This window comes from Scyliorhinus torazame, chromosome 6, assembly GCF_047496885.1.
Source record: "Scyliorhinus torazame isolate Kashiwa2021f chromosome 6, sScyTor2.1, whole genome shotgun sequence".
Taxonomy (NCBI): domain Eukaryota; kingdom Metazoa; phylum Chordata; class Chondrichthyes; order Carcharhiniformes; family Scyliorhinidae; genus Scyliorhinus; species Scyliorhinus torazame.
Window position 1 is genome coordinate 180,612,091 of NC_092712.1, and position 17,612 is coordinate 180,629,702.

The following is a 17,612-nucleotide window of genomic DNA, read 5'->3' on the forward strand; positions in this document are numbered from 1 at the left end:
AGGCACCAATCCCATTGCGATGCTCCAGTTCCCTGGTGGCGGCAACAGCGAGCGACATGCAACCCGCCGGCGGCACCATGCAAGGGTCATGAGGACCCATTTACATCCAATCAATGGGCTGGAAGGCCCCGTGATGCTCCAGTCCTTTTAGCCGGGATGGCGCATGTATTTTCTAGCATGGCCCTGATGTGGTGGACCCCGCAGTGGGTAAAAGAGGGCAGTGTGTAATGGAGGTGCCCCCTAAAGTCCATCAGAAGGCCCCATCCCCCAACAGTGCAAATTCTGCCCCCCCCACCCTCCCGCCTGACCGGCCCGCCAGCTCTCCCAACAGACCCCCTCTGCCCCTCATCTGACCACCTGAGTCTCCATCAGATACACCCAGCCACCCCATCAAACCCCCTTCAGCCCCCCAACAGATACCCCCATCAGCCCCTATTAGAAACCCCCAAAAGAGGCCACCCTCCCACCAGATGCCCCTATCAGAGACCCGTGCCTGAAAGCTGAAGAGCATTCCAGGCAGTATTGGGAAAATTCACTGTATTTTTAACTTACCTTTTCCTAACATCTGCCACCTCAGACGAAAGTGTTCAAATCAACAGCTGTTACAAGTGTCAGAGGCTTCCTGGAAAGCCCAGTACACTTCAAAGGGCTTGAAATCCCTTGACAACATTTGAAATGCCGATCTTCCATTCAATTTCACACACTAATACTATTCCATAAACAGCTGCTACGTGGATTGTTGATCTATCATTCCTTTCACGTTTAAATGCACTCCATTACCCTGCTTTAATGCGAACCACAACATTTCTAAACACTCTTGCTGTGATTGACAGGTCCTCACCACATCAAAAGCAGCTCAGTGCTTTGACTTCCTCTTGTTCATAGCAGAAAGAAGATGGGGAGCTGGGGGGTCTGAAGGGGGCTGCAGGTGTCTCTGTTGGGGGTCTGATGGGGGGGTTTGGGTCACCCTCATGTGTGCATACTGTGTGAGGGGGTAGTAACCCATTATTCCTCTGGTGTTGAGTGGGGGGGGGGGATACCCCTACTTGTCAGTGGAGAGTGTGGGGAAGAATTTGTGTTGCGTACGGAGGACGGACAATCGCTGGACCTTTTATGCATCTTGGGTGGAAGGCCCGATACCAAGATTTGTATAAATTTGCATGGAAAAGATGAGGGAATCGCTTCTGGGCACCACTCCCAGAGCCAGTAGACACAAGGAGCAATTCAGCTCCAGCAAGAGCACTTTGTCTCCAGAACGGAGAATCAAGACCAAAGTCTCTTCATCTTAAAAGGCTGAATGGACAGCTAGCGCTGCCATTAGAGAAAAGGGTAGTGAAGTATCAGGCTAGGTAGGGTGAGAGAGCTCCGTGTTCAAGAGGAGAAAATGCTCCATATTTCCATTGGAGGTGGCCAGGAGGACCTCAATGAACACCCTCTATGTGTGGCCAGAGAGGTAAACCCCCGGACTCTGACTCACAGAGTTGGCAGAAATACTGAAAGAATTGTAATGGTGCAACATGGGTCCTTTAAATCAATGAATGTAACTTGAAAGGACATCTAATACCCACTACAGCACTGACTTTGGACACTGCTTTGAACACATCCCCATCACTCACCTATCAGCAGTACCTACCACACTGAACTCATGCTTAACTTACATATAGCTCACCTCACCCTTCAACACACCTTACAATCATACCAGTTCCACATCCATCTCACACTGCCTCCCCATGCCTCCAGCTATTTAGCGATGGTAAGCACATCACCCAACACAGTGCAACACTAATGACAGACAGAAAAACAGGGAAAGCTGGCAAAACACAGCAGGTCTGGCAGCATCCAGAGGGAGAGAAGATAGAGTTAATGTTTCAAGTTAGCATGACCCTTCTTCAGAACTAAAGAGAGGGTGGAACACCAGGAACAGTGATTAGTGGGAACTGAGAGATATTACAACAAAGATGACAAAGATTCTGGGCGCAACTTTCTCACTTTTTGGCAGAGTGGCACAAAAGGTGGGAAAAGGGGCATTGAAGTACCCAGTCCAAAGAGCGGCTTCCTCCACCGTATTTTTAGGACCTTCGAAGAAAAACAGTTACGGGGTGGGTTTCACAATGTCATGTTGCTGGGTAAGCTCAATCCAGCAATTTATTTTGTAAAAGATCAAGGAGTCCAGATTTAAAAGAATAAAAATAGAATCCTCTCCCCACGGAACCCCCACCATGCATCCTCACATAGCCCCCTCTCACAGTGCCCCCTCCCCTTGTGGAGACCCCCTGCCCACCAAACACCCTACGGACCCTGCCTTCCTCACTCATGAAGCCCACCCCCTCCTAGCCACCCCCTCACGGAACCTCACACCAACACAGTTCCGCCCCACACACTGACCCCCCCCCCCGTGGAACACACTCAAGACCCACCCAATCAAAAACCCTCCCCCCCTCAGCACATATCAGCCCGCCTCCCAGCATTGTCCCCTGGCACTGCCTGTGCATGTGCAGTACCAGATGACAGTGCCAGGCAACTGCTGGGGTCAGTGCCAGGGAGAAGCATCTGGTCAGTGCCAAGGGGCAGAGCCAGGCACATTGCCAGAGGTCAGTGCCAGGGGCTAGTGCTGGGGTGTTGCCAAAAGACAATGCCCGGGGTCAGTATCAGGGACCAGTATCCGGGCAGTCCAGGGTACTTCCCAGGCATGACCCTCTTCCCCCTGGGGGGTGTACTCACTTGCGTGCCTCCAGCAGGTTCGGCTCACCAGGTTCATGTTGTGGAGGGCCCGTCGTGATTCAGTCGGCGTGGAATGTACATTCTAACGAGCTTGGTGAGGGGGGGGGCTTGGTGCGAAGGGGACAAGGCCTGATAATTATATTAAAATACATTCAATGGGGATCCCAACGTTTAACGTCAGGATTCCCTTTCTGCCTTTGGCAGGAGGGGGCGGGCCAATTGGAACAGGAAATCCCGCTGGCGTGAACCACATTTTGGGACTCCTGCGGGATTTCCCATTTCCGCCCTCGAAGAATGGGAATGGAAAATCCCCCTACCCTGTTTTCTTTCTTGCGGGTTAAGGTGTCACACAATAGAGAAGAGTGATGTTGAACCAACAAGGGCAAACGTACCTTCACACCCTTAGCGTGATGGAGAAGATGGCACAACTCATCATGCGCTGGCTGCAGCAGAGCCCACAGCATTTGGGATTGATGAAAACATTTTGTTTAAAGACTAACTTATACCCCTTCTGAAAGAAAACTTCACCTGCCTCCTGCCACCTGTTATGATATTCAAGCTGTAGATGCTGTGGCCCATAGACCTTTTCCTTTACATCCACACCCACCACCCAACTCCTTCTGTCAGCCCAACCCTCCCCTTCAGATTTTGTGGTTTCAGATAGCCTGGAACAGCCGCCTGCCCAGCCACAGCAGCCTGAGGGGGAAGAGAGAACAGTATCACTGAAGAAGACCTATGTTGAAGTGGCACAGTCCAAAGCTGGGCCCTGAGCTGCTGGAGCACATCCAATTACGACCATATGCAGTTTCTCCATATAAACGTCAGCAGCCTGCCACCAGCCATGATGCAGCTACTAGAGTAGCACTGCATAGGAGCACGACGACAAGACAAGGCAGCTATAAGACAGGTACTGAGGGAATGCACAAACATGATTAGATCATTATTGTTTGAGCAAGTGGGTGTGTTTTTGTGTAAAGATGTTATGGTAATGTTATTGGCAGTAGCCCTTGTTGTAGGATCCTGGCCAAGGAGATGGCCCAGGTGGACAGTGAAGTGGGGAACAATGCGGTAACATAAAGGAATCCTCTGGAAAGCAGTGTCTGAGTAGATACACTCAGACAGCCTGTATAGTGCAAAGGTGTTCCAGATGCTTCCTTCCTGCATCCTTTTCCTCTTCCTCCTGAAGTGGCCTCTAGATTCCTGGTGGCAATGGTTGTACCTTCATGACACAAATATTGTGGAGAATGCAGCAGACCACAATAAATTTGGAGGCATGCTCTGGTGTGTACTGGAGGCCTCATCCCCCCCCCCCCCCACTGCACCTCGCCGCCCCCCATGCCCTTCCCCCAACAAACCACCCCCCCTCCCCACCCCCCCCCCCCCACCCTCCTCCCCACCCCATGCCAAGCAATAAAAATATTGATTCAGTACTTCAGTGGTCTGCTCCATGATGTTTCTGCTGGCTCCATGGCTCGTATCACACGTTCATTGTCCTTGTGTAATCTGGTAGTGGAGAGAAATTATCAGTCATGTGTACAGGGGGGCGTAGTGTTTCACCCCTAGAAGTCACACGTTGGTTGCTTTCCCGGACATACAAAGATAATGTGAGCTGCAAACTGCTCCAGAATGAATACATTATGGCTGCCAGGATAGCAGGCATTCACGAACATAGAATCATAGAATCATAGAATTTACAGTGCAGAAGGAGGCCATTCGGCCCATTGAGTCTGCACTGGCCCTTGGAAACAGCACCCTACTTAAGGAGGGAACCCGCGCAGACACAGGGAGAAAGTGCAAACTCCACACAGACAGTCACCCGAGGCCGGAATTGAACCTGGGACCCTGGAGCTGTGAGGCAGCAGTGCTAACCACTTTGCCACCGTGCCGCCCTTGAGTACAATACATTGTGGCATACCATCTGCACATTGAGCTATGGTGCCTCTTTCGGTTCCTTCACATCTCCCCATTGAAAGGGGTGGCTCACAGAGCCACTTATGTGCAGTTGTTAGCTTCATGCAACAATGAAAAGTCTGCTTTCCTGGCAAATCCATGTCCGCCAAATACCCTGCTTCACCCATCTTTTAGAGAGAATGCTGTAATCGCATCCCTTTGCATATAGGACCTCCTTCACATCCCAGATGCATCAATGGAAAGTGTACTGTGACATGTGGGCTAATATTTCCTCCTCCCACCTGGAAAAATCCAGTCTCATAGAATTTTAATAAAAGCAAATTACTGCGGATGCTGGAATCCGAAACCAAAAAAGAAAATGCTGGAAAATCTCAGCCGGTCTGGCAGCATCTGTAGGGAGTGGAAAGAGCCAACATTTCAAGTCCAGATGACCACCTGGGACCTCCGATACCCTGGGAGACCCCTAAGTGCCGTTCCGCCTGTTCCCGGCTAAGAATCGTAGAATTTCCAGTGCAGAAGGGGGCCATTTGGCCCATCGAGTCTGCACCGGGAAAGAGCATCCGACCCAAGCCACGCTATCCCCGTAACCCAGTAACCCCACCTAGCCTTTTTGGACACTAAGGGCAATTTAGCATGACCAATCCACCTAACCTGCACACCGTTGGACTGTGGGAGGAAACCGGAGCACCTGGAGGCAACCCATGCAGACACAGGGAGAACGTGCAGACTCCGCACAGACAGTGACCCAAGCCAGCAACTGAACCTGAGACCCTGGAGCTGTGAAGTGACTGTGCTAACCACTGTGCTACCATGCTGCTTGTGGGGATCAGCACTGAACAGCACTCAGCTGAGGTCTCCAAAGCGAAGAGGTTAGCTCCCAGGGCCTCAGTAGATCAGGCAAGCAAATATTAGAGTGGGACTACTCACTCTAATATGCAGGTTTGCCTAATACTGATCCCGCCCGGAAGAGGGAGCACCTGGCAACTAGCGTCCACACTCTGCCCTGTTCGTCCAAATTAAGGCACAGTGTGGCCAATAGATGACGCCCAGAATGGTTCTGTTACCCCTTCCTTAGTGAACATGAGTTGTCTCAAGCTCAGATGGAGGATCACTGAAGTGCTGCTCTGGGAGATTGGTTTGGAAATCCCATAGTGGGTACGGTCTTCAGTAGAGAGCTGTCCTCCTCCTCCCTCCTCACAGAGTTTCTCCTCGCTGTAGCTTCTTCTCCATTTATTGGTCATGTTGCAGGACCCAGTAACATTGTTACCAGAGTCCTGTACCATATGGAGAGTAGAGGTGATTATCCCCTTTTTCCTTCCTGAATGCATGTATAAATTCACTAACAGTCCTTTGCAAACAAATGACACGATTTCCACAAGCGTTTCCACAGCGGTAATTCACCTGCAAGTTGGATGTCTGCCTCTTTAAGTAGTGCTGATGTTGGGAATCCAAGAGCAGCTGAACTCATGTTTAACTGACTATCACATCTTTTCAATGGACCTGTATGGTCAATTCTAAAATGTGCAACAACAGCCAGAACAGCTGATTGATGTTACAGTCAGACCATGTCTTAGGCATGGGCATTACACAGAGCCACGCTGGAAATGTCCGGCCCATATTACAGACTTCGACGATTCTGTACTGTCGATATCAGTGGCTCTGTGGAGCCCAAATGCAATGCCCACACCGCTATAAAGTTGAATCAGACAAAAAAAAACTATCGCTATTTTGCCCATCATTTCTGTGCAAAATGATGTAAACTCAAATTTGCTGTTCTCCTTAGGGTGCTGAAATCATTGTTAATTGAATAGCAGGGTGAAAACGGCAAAAGTAGCTGCAACCCTTCCAATCAGCTCTTCTAATCTGTCGATGTTGGGAGAAAGAAAGGATTGATTTGTAGCGTCAAAACAACAACATGGCTGAGATTGGCAACTGCACATGGTGGATTACAGATAGTAATCATATCTCATCATTCCACGACACAGCACCTTAGTGCTCTAACCCACCGTAGTTCAGTTATGAGTTGAGAAAAATTGGATTAGAGCATGGTTTTTATTGTGTTTGTGGCATTCTGCAAAAAAAATCAATTGGAAGGAAATGGTTGGGCAGTATTGTTGCAAAAATAGACATTAAGTACAGTTTAAGAATCAGGAATACCCCCAGTTTGTCTGGGAGGGGCACATTGTGCTGTAGTGCAACATCCTTCAAAAGAATGCACATAGAATGTTGTATAGGGATAGATTGTGTATGCATCAATTAATATTTGAACTTTAGATTTCTACACAATTGTGAAGAATAGATTTAACCATTACACAGCTGATTCATAAGTTTAATGGTGAAAATATGATGCAGCACATTGATGTGTTTAGCATGCTTGAATAATCTAGGCATATAAATCGAACGTAAGTAGTAATTCTGTAATCATTTTTGTTTTCCTTTTCATCCCAGGCAGTTCTTTTCAAATCAAATCCTTCTTAGAATCAACTGTTGTTCCTAGCAAATAAGAGCAGATCTACAGAAGGCTCCTTTGCAATAAGTTGGCACAATCCAAGGTAAGAGCTTAATTACCAAGTATTTTATGTATCAGGCCACAGGGCTTTGTATTGTTGCATATGTTGAATGTGCTGATAACACTTTTACACACATTTAGCTCGATCTTGGATATAAAAATATAACTTGTTTTATTCCCCTTGCACACGCACACAAGTTCAGCCTGATTTCAACGCCTTTACAACCTGTATAAAATCTTCTGAGATGTTTTCAACTTTCACAAAGCATCTGAATCAGTCTGATTCAGGAATATTCTGCAAGAGACATGGAAAATGAGGAGTTTTAAAAAATAGTTTGCTTTGTACTGCCACAAGAGCAGGTTACAAACATATTAGCACATATCCTAGGAGTGTACCCTCAATCCAAATCAGCCTGTTAGTGTGTGTTCAACGATAAGTTTTACTTAATAACAAGTCGCACCAGAGAAAAAGAGTTGGGGGCTTTAATTGCTTTATGTGCAGCCTAATTGCAGACAGGCTGCTTCACGAAACATGCTCTGCCAGGAGGAGTGTGACTGCACTTGGCCCTGTCTAATTAATCCTGTGATACAAACCTTCTGGCTTCAATTTTCACTTTTCTGTCTCTTTTTAAAGGTGATAATAAAACTGGAAATTTATGTTGGTTACTGTATGATTCTAACTGTGCCAGATGAACACAAATAAAACCATATGGATGAACAGGATTTCTCCTTGCTTTCTGGCTCTGCTCTCATGTGAGGTTTTGCAAAGGATTTCATACTTGTTGTGTTCTCTGGTAACAAGATGATAGTCAAACGATGTGGAAAAAGGAAGAAAAACTTGACGCTTTTCTGTAACAGCGAACGTCCCATATGGAGGAGTGCAGGGTGACAATATTGCACTTTGTCTCAAGTTAGGATAATGTAGAACAGGGACAATACAGCACTTGTGAAATTATTTGAATAAAATAAACACAAGCACTCTTTTATTAAAATTGAAGCGGCATATCTGTGAATCATGGTGACTACAGTCTAGTGCCTGACAAAGTGTAATGGTTTCAAATCCTCTAAGGCTTTGCTTTGTAGTATTTACAAGAGTGAGCAAAAATAGTTTTGTCAATAACCTATCTGTATTGTGCGTTTTGGGTTGGCATTTCTTTATAGTAACACTCTAGAGTGAGCATAATAATAATAAACTGGAAAACCATTGGACCATCTTTCTAATGGGCAACATTCAGATTAAACCAGTTCAGGTCACATTTTGAAGAAAATATCAGGATGACTGTTAAACGATGCTGCATCAAATTCCAAGTCCAGAAACATTGGCATGCTATATGCAGCGAGGCAGAAGAGAGATAGATGAGTGCTAGGGAATAGTAGCAATTGGGAAGCATTGAAATACAGGTAACACGGAGGACCTCAGAATGTAGCAGCAGAGCCTCAGCTGTTTTTCATGGAAGACCAGAGCAGTGAGTTGAGAGGATATCACAGGGAAGGGGAGGAATTATGTGTGTGGTTGCTCTGCTCACCCATGCACAAATTTAAAGGGCTATGAAAAGAATTGGTGAGTTTGGTATTCCACTTCAAATCTAAGGGTCTGGATTCTACGCTCCCCGACACCGAAATAACTTTTGGCGACAGGGTGGAGAATCCATTTTGGCGCCGAAATCGGGAGCGGCGCGATTTTTAAATTCTCCGCCCCCGAAAATCTGTGTACTCGTGGAGTACGCCGCGCAGAGTATCCACTGCCTCTGTCCAATGCCTGAGGGCCCCCCGCCCCCGCGATGCTCTGTCCCCGACCGGCCACATTCCCGATGGCGTGGCACTCGTGTGGTCCCACCGTCCAGGATCCTTGCGTGGCTGCTGCAGACTCAGTCCGGGGCCGCCACAGTCAGGAGAGGGCCGATCGGCGGCAGGGGGTGACTTCATTCGGGGCTGGGGGCAATGTGTGTGGGCAGTCCAGAGCATGCAAGCGGCCAATGCGGGGCACTATTTTGCCAGAAAGGTCCGCAAATATGTCCGCCATGGAGCACGCCGCGGTCGCTGCAGGCCGTCGCAGTGTCATGCGCGGCCTCTGACCCGGAAGTGCGAGGGGCCATATTGGCAGCTAGAGCTGCAAACTCTACGACGGCTCCCTGCTAACCCCCAGCAAAACGGGGAATTTGTGGCCTTTTGACGCCGGTTTTCCTGGCATAAAAGATCACAGTTTTCCCAACGGCGTGGGGACTTCGTCACAAAAACGGAGAATCCAGCGTATCTAGAATTTGCACCTCAGTTCTGATCATCTATTTGGGAATTATTATTTGGAGGACAAATCTGAATTTAGACTCAGCAACATTGTGTGCTTCGAATGATAATCCAAATGAATTTCTTTAAATTGCCTGTGGTGCAAGACAAGTTCATTTTTGAAGGGAATGGTAGGATATTTAGCTCCAATTCATGAGCAAAATGAGTGCTTTGGGTGAACAGGACCACCGCATCTCTCATCGGACTCGAAACGGTAGCTCTTTTCTCTCCCGACAGATGCTGCCACACCTGCTGGTATTTTCCAGCATTTTCTCTTTCGCACCACATCTCTCACTCCTCAATGAGGGAAAATGATCAAGGTGAGCACAGAACTAGACATTGCGGAGGTGATGCCATTCTAGGCCAGCATTGTGAAATTCACAATTTGTTCTGGAATTTTTTTTAAAGGTGTTCTGCAAAACGTACTGAAACTTAATTTCAACTAAGACAACCAGTAAAAGAATGGGTCTCAGAAAGCTTCCAATTCATTTGCCATGTTACTTAAAATAATATAAGCTCTGAGTTTTCAAGAAAAGTGTACACTATCCCACCTTTGATACCTGTAGAACATGGACAATCTAACCAGTAACATCTAAAGTACAAGAAAAATCAAATATCAGAGAGCTTACATTAAAGCTCAGCCATAATACCAGTTTGTTGTTTCCACACTATCCTCAGTCAAAACTGCCCAATTGAGTGTCAGAGTCAGGTCAGCATCATGTGGTCTCCTCTTGCCCAGTGAGAACAGATTGGGTTTGTTTCAGTTGTGTGACTTTCAATAATCATTATTGCTCGACATCTGAATGCTGCTTGACACACGGCACTATCCAACATATGTGTAGTATATTTATGTCTGTTTGGACTTCAATGAGATTTATGCCATAAATTCTCAAATGTTTCATTTTAACACACTCAAGTTACAATGTGTGAACCTAAAAATTAGGCTTCCATACTTGTGGTGTCAGCCAAATGACAATAGCACTGTATGCTTAAAAAATGGTAATTTTTCCTCTCGCATAGAGATTAGGGGCAGGATCTATCGGAAAAGCATTTAAAGGTGTGTTACGCCTGAGAGGCAGCACGGCGCAATGTGGCCAGTAGGTGCCGAGAGACCCCCTTCCGGGACTGACCCAACTCACCACGCCTCGCGAGATCTAACCTGATCTCGCGAGGTGTTGCAAGGTAAACCCACCCATTGTGGATGGGTCATTTTTTGGTAAATTGGCATATTAGAGTACGACAGCTAGTCTCACTTTAATATGCACTCCCACGATCTACCCAAGGCATGGGATCTCACCCATCGCCTTGGAGATGTTGGACGAGCACTGTTCAGTGATGGTCTCCACAAATTGGGACCAGACGAAAACGCACTCGTGAGGATCTCCCAGGGTATCGGAGGCCCCCAGATGCTTTCCCTCTGGGTAGGGTGGCACCCTGGCACTGCTGATGCACCCTGGCACTGCCAGAATGGCACCCTAGCAGTGCCATCTGGGTGCAAGCCTGGCACTGCCAATGTGACCAGGTGGCACTGTCAGCAGAAAGTGGGACTATGTGCGGCCTTGTCTGGGCGTTCCCTGCTGAGGCCCTGTATCTACTCGAATGTGAGTTTAATAGCGTGGTCTTTCTCAGCACTCCACACACCGGAAAACACCCAGCTAAATGCGCGCTATGGGACTCTGTTCCCATTCGGGTAGACTCTGCCCTAAGTGCCATTTCATGTGGGTTGGCTGGGAGTTTCTCTACGACTCTGTCGGCGAGTTCGCCACCACTATCTAATCACACTTAGTCACTTTTTCGGGCCCTCAGGAGTTTTTCTCTGGGCTAGCCCACACTTAAAAACATTTTCCATCACTGGGGAGTTGAATTCATTGGACAGACCGGCTCCTCGGAGTGTGGCGGAGGGAGCACTTCAGCCGGTCGAGTGTCCTGAAATACAGGTTCTCACTTCTGCAGGTGGTCCAAGTGCTCCTGTGGACCTTCCCCTGAACCCAGACTTTATATGAACCCGAACCCATTTTTTCCAGCACTACTCCTGGGAGCCACAATGCTCTGTCACCAAAAGTTCAAACATAGGCGGCATCCCCAGTGTAAAATGTCCACCCTGGCATCCTCAAATCGTGTTGCCTCTTCTGCGTCACCTGCCGCACTGCCACTTCCCTGCCGAGACTTGGAAATGTCAGACTTAGATGGGTCCTGAGCCTAAGGCCCATCAACAGCTCACCAGGGCGATTCCTGTTGTCACATGGGGCGTCGTGTGATCACTAAAAAGGAACCGTGCCAGCCACATGTCCATGAACCCAATGGATTGCTCCTATTTGTTTTAAAATTTAGAGTAGCCAATTATTTTTTATTCCAATGAAGGGGCTCCAAAGCAATAAAGGACCAATCCAACTAATTTTTTCCAATTAACCGGCAATTTAGCATGGCCAATCCACCTAGCCTGCACATCTTTTGGGTTGTGGGGGTGAAACCCACGCAGACAGGGGAAGAATGTGCAAACTCCACACAGACAGTGACCCGGGGCCGGGATCGTACCTGGGTCCTCAGCGCCGCAGTCCCGGTGCTAACCATGGCGCCCTTGGATTGCTTCTTTAATCCTCTTTTGAAGATCTGGACCACTCCTTCCATAAATCATTGGACGAGGCACGATACGGGGTGGTCCAAATATGTTGAATACCGTTCCTTTGCATAAACACAGCAAATTCTCCGCTAGTGAACAAAGTCCCATTGTCCGTCACCTCAAGGATCCCATGGGTGATTAAAAAGCCCCATAGTTTCTCTATCGTAGCCCTGGACGTTGTGGAGGTCATCGTGCACACTTCGAGTCACTTTAATTAGGCATCCACGATCACGAGGAACATGAACTCCATGAAGGGTCCTGCAAAATCCACACATAAGTGAACCCATGGGCATCCTGGCCATTTTCAGTGATGGAGGGAGGCTGGTTTTTATGCTCCTGGCACACTGGCCAGCTGCACACAACCCTCTTGACGTCACAATCCATTTCGGGTCACCAGAAATAACTGCGGGCCATCATTTTATCTTAGATGCCCCCAAATAGCCACTGTGCAAATCCTGTAGCAGAGCGTCCTGAACCTGCAGGGGGATAACCACGTGAGCTCTGCACAACATGACGCAGTCTTTAAGACTGAGTTCGGAAAACATCTGGGAGAACAACCGGAAAGTTATGGAAGGGCCTCCTTTTTCCCGCCACTTAACAGCATGAGGCGAAGCTTTGCCAATTCCGGGCCGTGCTATGTTCACGCATGCACTTGAGAAGCCGTCATTGTAAGGTGTCCTTTAAGCTGAGCGTTGCAATCACCTAATCCACCACTGGCGGGGATGGGGCATTCACGGGCAATGGCAGCCGGCTGAGGGTGTGTGCATGGGTAATTTCGGTAGCTGGTCGGTGTTGAAATGAATTTTTGTACGCAGTGAGCTGGAGTGCTCAACGTTAGATCCTAGCCGTTGCGATCGGTGGGATTCCCTTATCCTCCCAGAAGAGGCTGAGCAGTGACTTGTGGCTCGTGACAAGAAAAAAATGTCTCCCATAAACGTACAAATGGAATTTCTGCCAAATATCACTGCCAAGCCCTCTTTCTCTATCTTAGGGTAATGGTGCTCTGCATCCGCCAGGGTCCTAGAAGTGAATGCAATGGGGCGCTCGAGCCAAGGTCCAATGCATGGGCAAGCACCGCCCCGATGCTGTAAGGGGAAGCATCACATGTCAAAATTAGAGGCCTAGCCGGATCTTAATGCACTGGGGGACAGACACTTCTTAACAGCAACAAATGCTTTGTACTGTGAAGTGCCCCAGCATCATTCCTGGTCCTTCCGTAATAAAGCATGGAGCGGAGATAAGAGAATGGTCAGGTTGGCAATGAACTTCCCATAGTAGTTGACCAATCTCAAAAATGAGCGGAGATCCGTGGCATTCTTCAGGGTTGGGCCCCTTTTTATGGCGCAAACCTTATCTTCCACAGGGTGCCGGCCATCTCTGTCCACCATATAACTGAGATAGATCACTGATCTAGCACGGAACACACACTTGCTCCTCTTCAGCCGGCACCTAGATGGGAAAATCAGCGGAGCACTTCCTGCAGGTTTGTTATATGTTCTTTTCCATAGATCCCATAATAGCACGGCTTCCAGTTAGACAGCCACCTTCGGCAGACCCTGCAGAATATTCTCCATCACCCACTGAACAATTGCCAGAGCCGACGACACTCTGAATGGGAGGTGGGTGTACTCAAACAACCCCCGATGAGTGTTGATGGTTGCACACTTACTGGACTCTGGGTTGAGCTCCACCTGCAAATAAGCATGGCTTATGTCTAGTTTTGTGAAAAGGAGTATTCTCCAGTCATTCTGACATACAAATCCTATGCCCTCAGCATCGGGGAATGATCCGGATGCGAAGCCCTGTTCCCGGTGAGCTTGAAATCGCCGCAGAGGCGGACAGTTTTATTGGGCTTCATTACTGGCACCACAGGTGCAGCTCATTCCGCAAACTGAACCGGGTATATGACCCCCAGATCCTGCAGGCGCTGAAGTTCTGCATCGATCTTCGCAAGTAATGCGTACAGTTCTCACCCTGAAATATCGGGGTTGAGCAGCAGCATCTACGTAGATATGGGCTGTAACCCCCTTTATCCTGCCCAGACCCTCCTGGAACATCTCGAGATATTTACCCAGCATATCATATAGATCACCGGTGCCCACCCCATCCTCATTGTCAGTTTAATGACTCAGAGGAAGCTGGCAGTAAATGAACATAATTTTATTTAGCTATTTGCAAATTCCTGCTGAAGGCAGCATGTCACTCCCAGCACAGTCACTGCTGAGAGGACTAAAATCTCCAGGCCCTGCTTTGGGTTGCTTTTATATTAGTTTATAACCAGACTCTGATGGGTGGCCTCCGCCCCCTATCTGGGACGTTCATACTCCACGAGTCCCACGGGGAGATCAATCACGGTTTCCTCTTGGTTCTCGTGGGGGTTATGACATATTGCATAAGTAAATAATCCTAAACATGAAACAGTTTGGTGTTTACTGCAGTTCACAATAACATTAAGTTTAGTTTTGCAGGAAATATGTTTCCCTCTTAAAGCAAGCAAGAATTTGCACTTACATAACACGTTTTGGCAATAATAGCATGTATTTGTATAACACGTTTGATGTAATAATACCTACCAAGGCATATCACTATAAAACACCATGCATTAAGGAAACATCATAAAGCAAAATTTGACACCAAGCACAAAAAAGGAAATATGAATAGGTGTCTGAAAGCTTGACAGGAAACCAATGTAGGTCAGCAAACATAGCAGTGATGGGTGAATGGGATTTGTTGCAAGTTTTTTTTAAATTCATTGTTTACGGGATGTGGGCTTCAAAGGTGAGCTACCTTCTTGAACCACTGCAGTCCACGTGGTGTAGATACACCCATTGTGCTTTTAAGGAGGGAGTTCCAGGATTTTGACCCAGTGACAGTGAAGGAATGGCGATATATTTCCAAGTCAGGATGGTGAGTGATTTGGAGGGAACTTCCAGGTGGTGGTGCTTCCATGTATCTGCTGTCTTTGTCTTTCAAGGTGGTCGTGGTCATGGGTTTAGAAGGTGCTGCCTAAGGAGTCTTGGTGAGTTACTGCAGTGCATCTTGTAGATCTTACACACTGCTGCGACTGTTCGGTGGTGGTCGTGGGAGAGAATGTTTGTGGAAGAGGTGCCAATCAACTGGGCTGCTTTGCCCTGGATGGTGTTAAGCTTCTTGAATGTCGTTGCAGCTGCACTCATCCAGGCAAATAGGGAGTATTCCATCATACTCCTGACTTGTGCCTCGTAGGTGGTGGACAGATTTTGGGGAATCCGAGGTGAGTTACTCGCTGAAGGAGTCCAGCCTCTGACCTTCTCTTGCAGCCACAGTATTTATATGGCTACTCAAGTTCAATTTGTGGTCAATGGTAATCCCCAGAATGTTGATAGTGGGGGATTCAGTGATAGTAATGCCATTGACTGTCAAGGTGCGATAATTTGATTCTCTCTTGTTGGAGATGACCATTGCCTGGCACTTGTGTGGCACTAATGTTACTTGCCATTTGTCAGCCAAAGCCTGGATATTGTCCAGGTCTTGTTGCATTTGCACATGGACTGCTTCATTATCTGAGGAGTCGCAAATGGTGCTGAACATTACTCAATCATCAGCGAACATCCGTACTTCTGACCCCATGTTGCAAGGAAAGTCATGATGAAGTAGCTGAATATGATTGGACACTATCCTGAGGAACACAAGCAGTAGAGTTTGGGGTGACCTGAAGTTTAGAGAGGGTGAAATGAAGGAAATAAATGAAAAAGGAAAGAAACAAGGAAGGAAAGAATTGCATTCACGTAGTGCCTTTCATTTATCCCAAAACGTTTGATAGCCGATTAAGTGCTTTTGAAGTGAACTTACTCGCTGTCGTAACCTAGGGTAGAATGTGGGAGGCTGGCAGGAATGCTTTGGAATAGCCAAGTCTAGAGGTTCCAATGGCATGAATGAGAGTTTCAACAGGAGATGAGCTTAGGCAGGGGTGAGTTGGCAGGTGTTATGGAGGTGGAAAAAGGCAGTATTAATCATCAATGAAATGAGGTTGGAAGTTCTTCACTGGATCAAATCTAACACTACAATTGGAACCAGTGTGGTCTATCCTCAGACAGTTGCCAAGGAGAGGACGGGGGTCAGTAGCTTTGTGGTGGGGACTGAAGGCAATATGCAGGATTTAATGCTCCCCTGGTGGTGATTTTGGAGGCTGAGGTTTATTTAATTTGATGGGAAGGTTCGGAGAGGGGATCCCCCTGCCTTCCAGCCTCCACCCGATTAAGTCTGAAATGGGAAGATTCATAGACAGCCTTCCTGCCAAGATGAGGCGGTGGTGCAGGGGTATCATCGCTGGATCAGTAATACAGAGTCCAAGGGTAATCTCAGGGGACCCAGGTTTGAATCACACTACAGCAGATGGTGGAATAAAACATCTAATGATGACCATTGTCGTAGAAAACCCAACTGGTTCACTAATGCCCTTTGGGGAAGGAAACCTGCCATCCTTAACTGGCCTGGCCTACATGTGACTCCAGACCCACAGCAATGTGGTTGACTCTTCAATGGCTTGGCCAGCCACTCAGTTGTATTCAACTGCAACAAAGAAAACATAAAGGAATGAAACTGGACTTCCACCTGGCATTGGCCTAGGCACCAGAAATGACAACGGCAAACCCAGCACTGTCGACTGTTATTCTTACTAACATCTGGAGGCTTGTGCTAAAATTGGGAGAGCTGTCTCATGGATAATTAAGCAACATGGTCATACTCACAGAATCATAACTTGTAGATAATGTCCCAGGCACCACCATCACTACTCCTGGGTATATCTTGTCTCACTGGAGGCTCACCTCTCTCAGAGGAAGCAGCACAGTGATATACAGTAGGGAGGGAATTTCTCTGGGAGTGCTCAACACCGACTCTGGACCTCATGACATCTCATGGCACCATGTCAAACATGGGTAAGGAAACCTTTTACTGATTATCACATCCTGTTCCATCTTCAGCTGATGAATCAGTACTTCTCCATGTCGTGCATCACGTGGAGGAAGCACTGAGGGTGGCAAGGGTGAAGAATGTACACTGGATGAAGAACTTCAGTGTCTGTCACCAAGAGTGGCTTGGTAGCACTACCACAGACTGAACTGACTGGTGAAGGGGGGGTTCAGCGATGACACCTCTTAAAACTGAATAGCCAGCATGCCACTAGAGTCGTTTTACATAAGTTACTTTATTAAGGATTGAGATGTATGATACTGAGTGTACTGAGTAATCATTATTAACCATTAAACATGTATTTTTAGGACATAGCAGTAATAAGTAATAAAATGGGATTAAGGATAGCTAACTTGACCAAAAGGACTTCACTTCTGATATCGGAGGCGGGATTCTGCCGTAATCGGCGGGGTGGGCATCTCCGGCGGGAAGGAGTGGCATGAACCACTCCGGCGTCGGGCCGCCCTAAAGGTGTGGAATCCTCTGCACCTTCAGGGGCTAGGCCGGCCCCGGAGTGGTTTGCACCGCACTGGCCGGCGGGGAAGGGGCTTGGGGCCACGCCAACCGGTGCCGAAGGGCCTCCGCCGGCCGGCGCGAGTTGGCGCATGCGCGGGA

The 17,612-nt window shown here is 47.8% G+C and overlaps 1 long non-coding RNA gene across 1 annotated transcript in view; it reads left to right on the plus strand.

Moving 5' to 3' along the window:
* LOC140425756 (uncharacterized) overlaps positions 1–17,612 on the plus strand; it is a 191,325-nt gene that overhangs the window by 121,634 nt on the left and 52,079 nt on the right. Inside the window, exons 2-4 of the long non-coding RNA XR_011947983.1 lie at positions 3,382–3,628; positions 7,081–7,184; positions 9,662–9,744. This is a non-coding gene — a long non-coding RNA (uncharacterized lncRNA). The remainder of the gene's footprint in view (positions 1–3,381; positions 3,629–7,080; positions 7,185–9,661; positions 9,745–17,612) is intronic.